This window comes from Bubalus bubalis, chromosome 20 (assembly GCF_019923935.1).
Source record: "Bubalus bubalis isolate 160015118507 breed Murrah chromosome 20, NDDB_SH_1, whole genome shotgun sequence".
NCBI lineage: Eukaryota > Metazoa > Chordata > Mammalia > Artiodactyla > Bovidae > Bubalus > Bubalus bubalis.
This window is the reverse complement of record NC_059176.1, coordinates 360086-370682: the sequence shown is the minus strand read 5'-3', so window position 1 is coordinate 370682 and position 10597 is coordinate 360086.

Genomic DNA, 10597 nt, shown 5'->3' with positions numbered 1-10597 from the left:
AAGCCCCCTCTGCCTTCGGAAATGCATCTGGTGCAACATGCAAGTGTCCCTGTTCCCAGTATGCTGTCCTGTGGAAGCTGGAGGGGCCAGCTCGGGGTGAGTGTGTGAGACGTGCCCCGATAGACCCCCATCCTCCTCCACTCCTGCTCTGGCCATGTCCAGAGAAAGGGCTGGAGGTCAGTGGGTGGCAGAACCACAAGGCCAACCCTGGCTGGCAGAGGCGGTGGCCACAGGAGTCCTGGAACAACGTCCACCTCTTGGAAATGTCCCATTACACTCTCCCCTTTTCCATCAGGCAGCGGGCAGGCCGCTCTGTGGGCGCCCCCACGGCCCTGCCTCAATGGGCCAGGCCAGGATCCCCACGAGGCCACCCCAGCACCTGTGCACTCCCCACACTGCATCTACTCCCAGATGATGCCTCACACACAGTGTCTCTGCTCAGGGAGCAGGTGACCGGGGGCAAGCCCTCTGGGCCAGCACTTTGGTCCTTGTAGGTCAGGAGCACCCTCTCGATCACCCCCTCTGGGGACAGGGACCAGCTCCCTTGTACAGGATTCCCTCCAGCCCAAGAAAAGATCTACAGGACTATTCCCCTACCCGACCTCACCCCAGCACCCCCAACTTCTGAATAACGACAGCTTCTGTAAACCACGTGTGCAGGGAACATAGGAGCTGGTGATGCCCCTGGTGGCCACATGCGTGTGCTCCACATGTTCTCCACACCAAGCCCTGACGTCCCCACCATTACTGCGGGGACCACACTGCCAGAGGGAAGGGGACCCTGTGTATGGCAACTGCAGGTCTGGCTTAGGCGCTGCCCTGCTGTGGCCCCCTCAGAAATCCCAGGGGTCCCTGGCCTTTACTGGCTCTCCTGCCACCTGTGGGCATGTGATGTTTGCCTCCTTCTAAGGTTGTGCCTGTTTCCTCCCCAGCCCACACTCAGGAGGCTGACACGACCTCAGGAGACCCATGGAGCCAACTGGGCTGCTACATACAGCCAGAATGAATACCGATCCTTTTCACACCCAACTCGAGAGCTGCCCTTATCCCTGGTGGAGCCTATTGGTCAGCAGGTGTCCTCCTACACTCTGAAGAAGACAGGGTGTAGGTACAGAAGGGTGGAAATAGTGGCCCGGTACATCACATCTAAGCCAAGTGAACTTCCTGAGACTCCTGTCTTCTGTTGTTGTCTCTGGGGCTGATGCTCCGCACGGAGGACCATCCAGATGGGGAAGATGGAGACCCTGTGGACAGTAGGAGCCAGGCTCCACGGCATCGGCAGCCTCTTTCGGATTGACAGCTCATCTCCAATTGCACGTCTCAGGGACTCGGAATACCACAGGGCTGCCAAAGCACTGTTGACCCAGTAATCACCACAGAACTTCCTAGGAGCACGCTGGCTGCCAGAGCCCGTACAATGCACACCCTGTGTTCCTGCAACCAAAAACACTACACCCAGAAATCAGAGACGCACCTTCCTGGGACATCGTCCCTGGCACGCGCCTCCCCAGTGACAGCCGCTGCTGCGCAGGGCTGAAGGCACATGCAGTGCTCTGTCCTCTACAGTATCCAGCAGGTAAAAGCAAACACCTTCCCCACCTGCAGGAAGTACTCCCTCTGACCGTTTCTGCAAATGGTGAAGAGGACCTGAAGGAGTCTGTGACTCCCCCAGGATGACAGCAGGCACTGACACTGAATACAGAGCCAAGAGGAAGGGGGCAGGGTTCCCGAGCATCAGGGCCCAGAGACATCCCAGAGCCCACCCTCCTTCTGCTCTGCTCGCCTCATCACAGGCCGATGCGCTGAGGGCCAGGAGTCGGGGCCACGAGTAGCGGCCTTACTGGCAGAGCCAAGAGACAGAGCAGAGGGCCGATGAGAGTCGTCCTGAACCATGTGGCCTGGAGTTTGACTCCTGTTTCTCTTACAGTGCAGAGACCGGGAGGTGAGGAGGTCGAGTGCTAAAGTGCTAAGGGCCACAGGCTGCTGCAGACACTTCGTGCTTCCAGCCAGATTCTGCATGGAGGGCTCAGGTTCTCATCCCCTGCAGCCATGCCCAGCGGGGCTTGGCCAAGGGTTTCCTGTGAGCTGACTCTCGGGCAAGGGGGCAGGGTTCAGGAGACAGCCACTGCGTGGGCCACCTCCCTGTAGCAAGCAGCTTGCAGTCAAGGCAACAGAACACAGACATGAAAGGGAAGGAGCCAGATCCGACCTGAGTCAGATTGTTCTCTCCCAAGACAACAAGGGAAAAAGAAAACAGACCAACAAGCAAAATGCAGCAGAGGGCACCCTCTGTTGATACAGAATTCTCATATTACAGATGAAAGTGAAATCTTGCTTTTGATTCTGCCCTGTGAGTGAGTTTCTGTCCTCTGTGGATGGCTACAAAGTGGTGTAAAACTGCCTGAAATACTTCCTCGCTCCCCGTGGGTATCATGCGGCCCCTGGGTCCACAGAGGCACAGACGAGAACCATCCCCTGCCGGGAAAGAGCCACACAGAAGGACACGAAGGTCACCCGGGGGCTCGCAGTCAGGCCTGGTTTCTGGTCTCACCAGCCAGGGTCAGCAAGAATCACAGAGAGCGTCCCAGAGGAGAGTGGGGAGCCTGCTCCTCAGGGGGCCTAAACGAAGCTTCCAATGAAAACCAAGAGGAACACGCGGTTTGCAAGTGACCTACCTGCTAATCGGAATGAGACACACCCAATTATGAACTTTTAAAACACTTTCAACACCTACAAATGTTAAGTGATGTGAGCAATGTCTGGTTCCAATTGCCAAAGTAGAAGGAAGTGGTGCTCACAGGAGGGAAAAGAAGCCTGTCCCGGAGGGGGCCTGGCAGCTCCAGGGGGCACAGCGGGGGCCTGTGAGCCGTGTTTCAGATGTATGTGGGGCGTGCAGACCACTGGAAGAAGGGCTGGACGTATGGAGTGGAGACAGGCCTCTGCTCCCTTCCCCTGCCCCTCCCATGCCACCCTCGTGGACACAGCCTCCCCCCTGCCCAGGTCAGCCCCGCTGAACTGATGACCAGGCTTGCCCAGGGCCTCGCCCTGTGACTGTGACTCAGTCTCTGCAGATGACCCGCCCGGGGCTGGACGCTGGCAGCCCCGGCACCCTTTGTTCTCTATCAGTATCTCCTCTGACGGCAGTGGCCTCAGCACGCGGCTCAGACCTGGCTTCTCTGCGGGGCCTCGCCTTCTCTGTCCTCGCTGGCAGACATCCCTGAGCAGTGCCCCCATGCCGGCAGAGGGCTGGGTCTCCCTGAGGGCAGCCCTCTGGCTGCTCGGGCTCTGTGCAGTGCTGGCCCCTGTCCAGTGCTCTCCAGACCGTCCCTCATGGCACTACATCTCCACGGAGGTGGTCATTCCCAGGAAGGAGCTGCACCAAGGCAAGGGCTCCCAGGTGTTGGGCTGGCTCTCCTACAGCCTGCGTTTTGGGGGACAGAGACACGTAATCCACATGCGGCGCAAGAGGCTCTTTTGGCCTGGATACCTGATGATGACTCAGGATGACCAAGGAGTCCTGCAGACGGACCACCCCTTTGTCCCTGAAGACTGCTACTATTTTGGCTACCTGGAGGAGATCCCTTTCTCCACAGTCACCATGAACACATGCTATGCGGGTCTCCAGGGTTATATGAAGTTGGATGACCTCACCTACGAAATCAGCCCCCTCAAGCATTCTCGAAAGTTTGAGCACACTCTTTCTCAGATGGTGGCAGATGCCAGCGCAATGGGACCGATGCACAGACCGGGGTATGAGGAGGAAAGGGACCCTCTGCTCTCTCCAGCAAACATCACTGCAGCCCCCAGGATGTCTAGTAAGCTGTATATGTTCCATGAAGCACATATGAAAGGAGTATTTCAGTCTACTAATGCATTTTACAGAACCATAAACAATGTGTCAAAAACTGTTCAGTACATGGTGGATGTGGGCAATATCATTGATGCAATTTATCGAGGTCTTGAGATAAGGTTTTATATTGGCCTCGTATATGTTTATAATGTTAGGGACCCAGTCAGCACTGCGTCTCTCAGACCACAGAGTGCATACTTCCAGTTCTATTCAAGAACCTTATATCCTGCTTTTAAACCACATACAGCTATAGTCTTTAGCACAGTTGAACCACCTGATGGTGCCTATGTTCCAAACCTGTATAGTTTCTGCCATCCAGCTAATTTGGTGTCAATTGCTACATCGGGGAAAAATACCCTAATTGTGGCTCTCTACTTGTGCTTTCTAATTGGCAGAAGTATTGGTCTGTATTATGACTACCCAGACTGTGTTTGCCAGAGAAGGACCACCTGCGTTATGAATGGCTACCAGTCACTGACTGATGCTTTCAGTAACTGCTCCTATGGGCATTTACAACATATACTTATGCATGATAGAAGCGCTTGTATGTATCGCCCTGAGCTGGTATATTACAATAGATCGATGACACACGAACGTTGTGGAAACAAAGAAGTGGAAAATGAGGAGCAATGCGACTGCGGCTCCTTCAAGGACTGCTACAGCAACCCATGCTGTGACAACCTCTGTTCTTTCACTGCTCCCAGTATTTGTGACGCAGAATCATGCTGCACAAACTGCACATTCTCCAAGCCTGGGACGCTCTGCAGACCCATCCAGAGTATGTGTGACCTTCCTGAGTACTGCCGTGGGATAAGCAAGACCTGCCCTAGAGATGTTTTTATGCAAGATGGAACGCCGTGTGGTGAAGAAGGGTACTGCTTTAAAGGAAGCTGCACTGACCGCAGTGTGCATTGCAGAGAAATCTTTGGTCGAGGGGCTTTGAATGCTCCGGATCAATGCTACACTTTAAACAGAAAAGCTTACCGATTTGGATTCTGTAGAAGAACATCTTGGTCTGTCCGCTTTATAGCTTGTTCACAGCGGGATCAGCTTTGTGGAAGGCTGCAGTGCACCAATGTCAGTTTCCTGCCTCCGCTGCAGGAACACGTTGGATTTCATCAAACGCATACGTTAGAAGCCTTGTGTTTTGGGCTGGACCTACACCGTGGGCAAGGAGCAGTTGACTATGGCCATGTGAGAGATGGTTCCCTCTGTGCTCCTGGAACGTACTGTTTAAACACCTTCTGCAACGGTTCTGTTAGTCAAATGGAGTATACGTGTTTCCCTCAGAAATGCAACTCCAGAGGAGTTTGCAACAGTGAAGACAACTGCCATTGCCACCTGGGCTGGGCACCTCCGTTTTGCCAAAACACGGGTGATGGAGGGAGTGAAGACAGCGGACCCCCTCCAAGACTGTTTCGATCGGTACCATATGATGAAACAATTTTAGTCTATGCGAGACTGGTGTTCGGTCGCCTGTATGCCCTTATAGCTGCTGTCCTCTTTGGTGTGGCCACAAATGTAAAAACTATCCATACCAGCAAAATTAAGGAAGAGACAGTGCATCCTGTGTAAACCAGCCTCCTGACCCCTGCACAACTGCAGGGGAGGTAGGAGGAACTTCTGAGAAGGAATCAGTGATAGACAGTAAAGCTGAAGTCTGCAGCAGACAGGGGTGGGGTCAGATATCAGGAGGATCAGCATTCTCACACCAGGTCTCTTCGATAGGCCGCTGATCAGAACTCTGAAATAAATCTTGAAAAGCATACATAGGTGTCCTCTAATATCTTGTATTCCTAAGAGCCCAAACTGAGCCTGAGACTGGTCAGGAGAGACCTGAGTCAGCAACTGGGTCTTGACCCAGAGTTGCTGGTCCTGGTGTTAACAACCCCTTTAGGGGCAACTTTATTGGGGGTTTCTACAAATCCGTGCTCTGGAACACTGAAGTTTTCCTCATCTCCTAGGTACCTTCTCTTTTGCCAAACCCAAACTGGATTCAGGGTAGTCAAGGACTACTCCCAGTCGAGGACTACTCACGCAGGGCTGGGGGCTAATGGGGTGGTCTGCCACATGTGGCAGCCCCACTGTCCTCTGGCAGCTGGGCATGGTGGGAGCCTTCCAGGTCCAGCCTCAGGACAGAGCAGAGACCCAGACAGCCATTTCTCACCCTTGGGTGACCTCTGGATTTTTCTGAGGTGAACGTCATGCGCGTGTGTGCAAGAGTGAGTGTGCTCAAGTGCTGGGTGTGTCTGACCCCCATGAGGACACCCCCTGGGAGGCCAGCCTGGTGCTCATGGCCTCCAGGCTCTGCAGACCCAGCACTAGAATCTAGGTGGGCTCTCCTCTTTTTCCACAATTTTTGGGTAAAGGCTTTAAAGTCCTCAAACTCAAACTGGGTTCTAAAACTCAGAGATGGAAGGTTCTGGAAACAGTCTCCCGGCCCCACAATGACTCCAGTACGTGGGAGCCCAGGGACCACCGGGTCTGCTGGGGAGACGCACTGCCAGCACTCTTGTTTAAGACCCTCCCAACCTACCAGGGTCCTCCTCCCTCCCACCGACCCCTGCCTGCAGAGTCCAGTGCAGGCAGAAGAGGTGCCCCCTACCCTGTCCAGGGGCAGGACTCTTGCCCCTTCTCCTGGTCAGGGCTGGCAGAGAGCCTGGGTTTAGGTGCTTTCAACACTGGGGCACCCAGTCACGACCTTAACAAAGCCTCCTTTGGCCCACCTGCTCCCTCCCGTACCTGAGGAAGCAAGTGGACCAGAGACAGCACCCCATGGTGAAAGGCCTCTCTTCCCCCAAGCCCTTGAGAGACAAGGTTCTTCTCCTTCCAGCGGTTCTTCCCCCATGTCGGAGAAGAAGCTGGGGAAAGCGGGCTGCTGTGGGTTAGCCATTGCAAAGGCCCACTGAGCACAGTCAGTGGCTCCAGGTCCATCCAGGGCTTTGGGAGGAGGGAGAGGACGCAGAGGCAGTCTCGTCATGTTTCTTGACCTGAAGCAGCCCAGGGGGAAAGCACGCATCTGGTATTAGTCGATTCTGAAACTGAAAGCAGAAATAGAGTCTAAAATAGAAGGTACCTTCCCCTGTCTCTGGGGAAGAACCAAGGAAACCTGGACCAAGCAGCAGGTATCAAAGAGTGGGGCTGATGACGGTGACTGGTGAGTGAGCTCCAGGAACCCTGGACAGGCTGGGAGGAGCTCGTCGGCGGAAGGTTGGGCCCACCCGGGAGGAGATGCTCCCTAGGCCTCCCACCACCCCTCAGAGCCACACCTTCCTGACCGGCCCTGCCTCAGTCCCTCCCTGTTGGAGAAGACTCTGGAGAGTCTCTTGGACAGCAAGGATATCTTACCAGTCCATCCTAAAAGAAATCAGTCCTGAATATTCATTGGAAGGACTGATGCCCAAGCTGAAGCTCCAATACTTTGACCACCTGATGTGAAGAACTGACTCCTTGGAAAAGACCCTGATGCTGGGAAAGATCGAAGGCAGGAGGATCAGGATGACAGAGGATGAGATGGTTGGATGGCATCACCGACTCGATGGACATGAGTTTGAGCAAGCTCCAGGAGATGGTGATGGACAGGGAAGCCTGGCGTGCTGCAGTCCATGGGGTGGCAGAGTCGGACACGACTGAGCACGTGAACTGACTGAACTGAGGCCTCCCACCACTCCCCAGAGCCACGCCTTCCTGCCTCAGCACCGCCTCCTGCTCTCAGCTGTCCTTGCTCATAGACGCCAGCTGGCCCCCCTACAGGGGACAGCACTGCAGTCCCTGTGGGCCAGGGGCTGCTAGCAGCCTCAGAAGGAAAACCCACCTGCATGGAGCCCCCAGGACAGGCCGCAACACCCAGCCCAGGCCTAGCTGGGAGGCCTGGACACTGGTGAGGGCCTCAGCAAGCAGCCACAGCTGCCCAGCACAGCTGCAGCCCCACGAGGGCACATGCCGGGGGCGCTCGGCTCCAGGGACCCTGCGGCCACCTGGGGCTCCAGAGGTGACCTGGAGGGGTTGAGGGGAGACGTGCCCTGTGCCTGGAGCCCCGTGCAGGTGCCCACGGGAAGCCCGGAGCAGTGGCCAGGAGCTCCTGTTGTCCTCAAAGGCGCAATATCAGCCCCAGAATGCAGGGCCTGGTGAGTCCTCCATCCAGACCTAGCACAGTGCGCATCGTCCACTCAGCCTGAGCTCACTGCCGACCTGCCCTGGACTCCGTGCCTCTGCGCCATCCTCCCCAGAAGCCAGAGCCCTTCTCCACGCCAGAACCAACCCTGCCCACCCACCCCCAGCGCCGTCTTCTCATCACAGCCTCCATTCTTGCATGGAGATCTGGCCCCACCAGCAGCTGGCAGGAGACGGTGTGCTGGGTCCTTTGCGGCCCGTGCCAAGCCTGTGGAGTAATTAATCATCACAGTTCCCATGGGTCCCCTGGGGATTCATGGTGAGGACCCAGCGAGTGACATGTGGGCACCGGGCATGCTGCCCAGGCCACACCAAGCACTCAGTCTGCCAGGGTCTTCGCCAGCTCCTGCCACTCTGTTCCTGCAGCCTGAGCCCCTCCCTCCACCTGCAGCAGCTGACACACCTGCCCCACCCGCAGCTCCGGAGACTGTGCGCCCACCCCCAGCATGGCCATGCCTGTGGAACCAAAGCCTAGCCGTGGGATTCACCCCAGCGGCCCTGCCCCTCGGGCAGGACACGACTCACCCTCAAGCTGGAGGCCACCGCCCCAGCGGGCAGTGCCCGCAGACAGCCCAGCCATCCAACCGTGTTTGCAGCAGTGTTCCCTGTCTCTGCCCCACCTCAGGGGCTCTCCCTGCCCCGCACCACCTGCTCCCTCTGCAGGCTCTGCTCCTCTGCCCTGGACACACTGCAGGCTGGGAGGACCGAGCAGGTCCAGAGCAGAAGGGTTAGCAGAGCATGCCAACAAAGTCAATGCCGGCAGCCAGAATGTTCCTTTTCTAGCCACAAAACTGACTGAGAAAGAAGTAGGAATCTAATTAGAATGCGAATCCTCAAGAAAGCGCTGAGGTTACCGAGTTGTAATCATCTGCACAGGCTAATCCAGGCCCTGGTGGATCTGGGGCAAGCTTTCGGACATCTGCAAAACTGGTCATGCCCGCGTGTAGGAATCCTGCCCCAATGCCCCATGGCCGTGTGTGGGGATCCTGCCCTGATGCCTTCAAAAGGAGAAGCTCGGGCTGGATGACGTGTCAGCAAACAGCCAGATGTCATCAATGAAACTCTTACTCTTGTTTGTTGTGGTTTAGACACTAAGTTGTGTCCAACTCTTCACAACCCCATGACTGTATCGCCTGCCAGGTTCCACTGGCCATGGGCTTTCCCAGGCAAGAATAATGGAGTCTCTTGCCATTTCCTTCTCCAGGGGAGCTTCCTGACCCAGGATCAAACCAGCATCTCCTGCATTGGCAGGAGACTTCTTTACCAGTGAGCCACCAGGGAAGTCCAGATGAAACTCTAGGAAGCCAAATTCTGTCCAGTTCACTGCACAGACTCGAACCAGACACTCAGAACTCTGTACAACTCACCCAGTGATCTCCCCACATGCGAAGCAAAGACTCACTCTATGAAGCCACTGCAAGCCCATGTGGACGCCAAGGGGACACCCCTCTCCCCTCCACACCTGAAGTGACCCTGAAAACTGATGAGATGGCTTTTGTATCTAAGGCAGGACAGGCCCTCAGTGTAGTGTGCACCCTCCCCGTGCTGGGCCTTCCTGGCACCTGTGGTTCTGTGGCACAGCTCAGCCTGTGCTCCTCAGATGTCAGAGGGCCTGCCCCAAGGGAAAGGGCAAGTTTCCTCTCTTCCGACACCGGCCGCGTAACTTCCTAAAGATCAGCACTCTCTCCCAGCTCTGGAGGGGTCTCGGCGAACCTCTGCCCACTTTGTACGACTTACCTGGCTGGACACCCTTGGTGACCTTTCTGTAAAATACCCTCACGTCTTTCCGATGGATGATGCTTTGTCTCAAAAATGTGCATGACTATGCCTTTGACTCCTGGTAGGCAGAGTGACTTCTGAGAATCCACTTCCCTTCTGGGGCTAGAATCCTCAGTTTGGCTTGAATATAATCTCCCTTTTTCTTCTTACCTTTGAGAAATGGAGCACTTCCTGCCATATCAGTAAACAAGGATGCCACAGTCATCCGGGATGCCAGCCCCCCAAAGGTGAATTCCTGAGCCCTGAGGGTGCCCAGGGAGGTGAACAATACCTGCCGTCCAGCAGCCCGTGGGCTGCAGCCACTCCCCTCAGTGAGCCCTGAGGAAACTCAGGATGTGAAAATGCAGGACACTGGCCCAGACAGCTGAGGTGTTATGAGATGAATGTTTTCAGGGAGCCCAGACGCTTGCATCTTCCCACACACAGAAAAGCACTAAATTCCTGAACTTGGGTTATCTGGCTTTCTTTAATTAGCAATACCCTTTTGACATACAAACTACCTTCCAAAAGGTAGTTTGCAAAACTTCTGTATCACCTGGCTCCCCCACCGCCCTCTATCCCAGACATGAGGCCCCGGCTCCCTGGCAGTCTCACAGCACGCCTGACGCACTCCCAGCAACCGCCTCCCAGGTTCCAAAATCACTGCAGATGGTGACTGCAGCCATGAAATTAAAAGATGCTTGCTCCTTGGAAGAAGACCTATGACCACCCTAGACAGCATATTAAAAAGCAGAGACATTACTTTGCCAACAAGGGTCCATATAGTCAAAGCTATGGTTTGCCAGTAGCCATGTA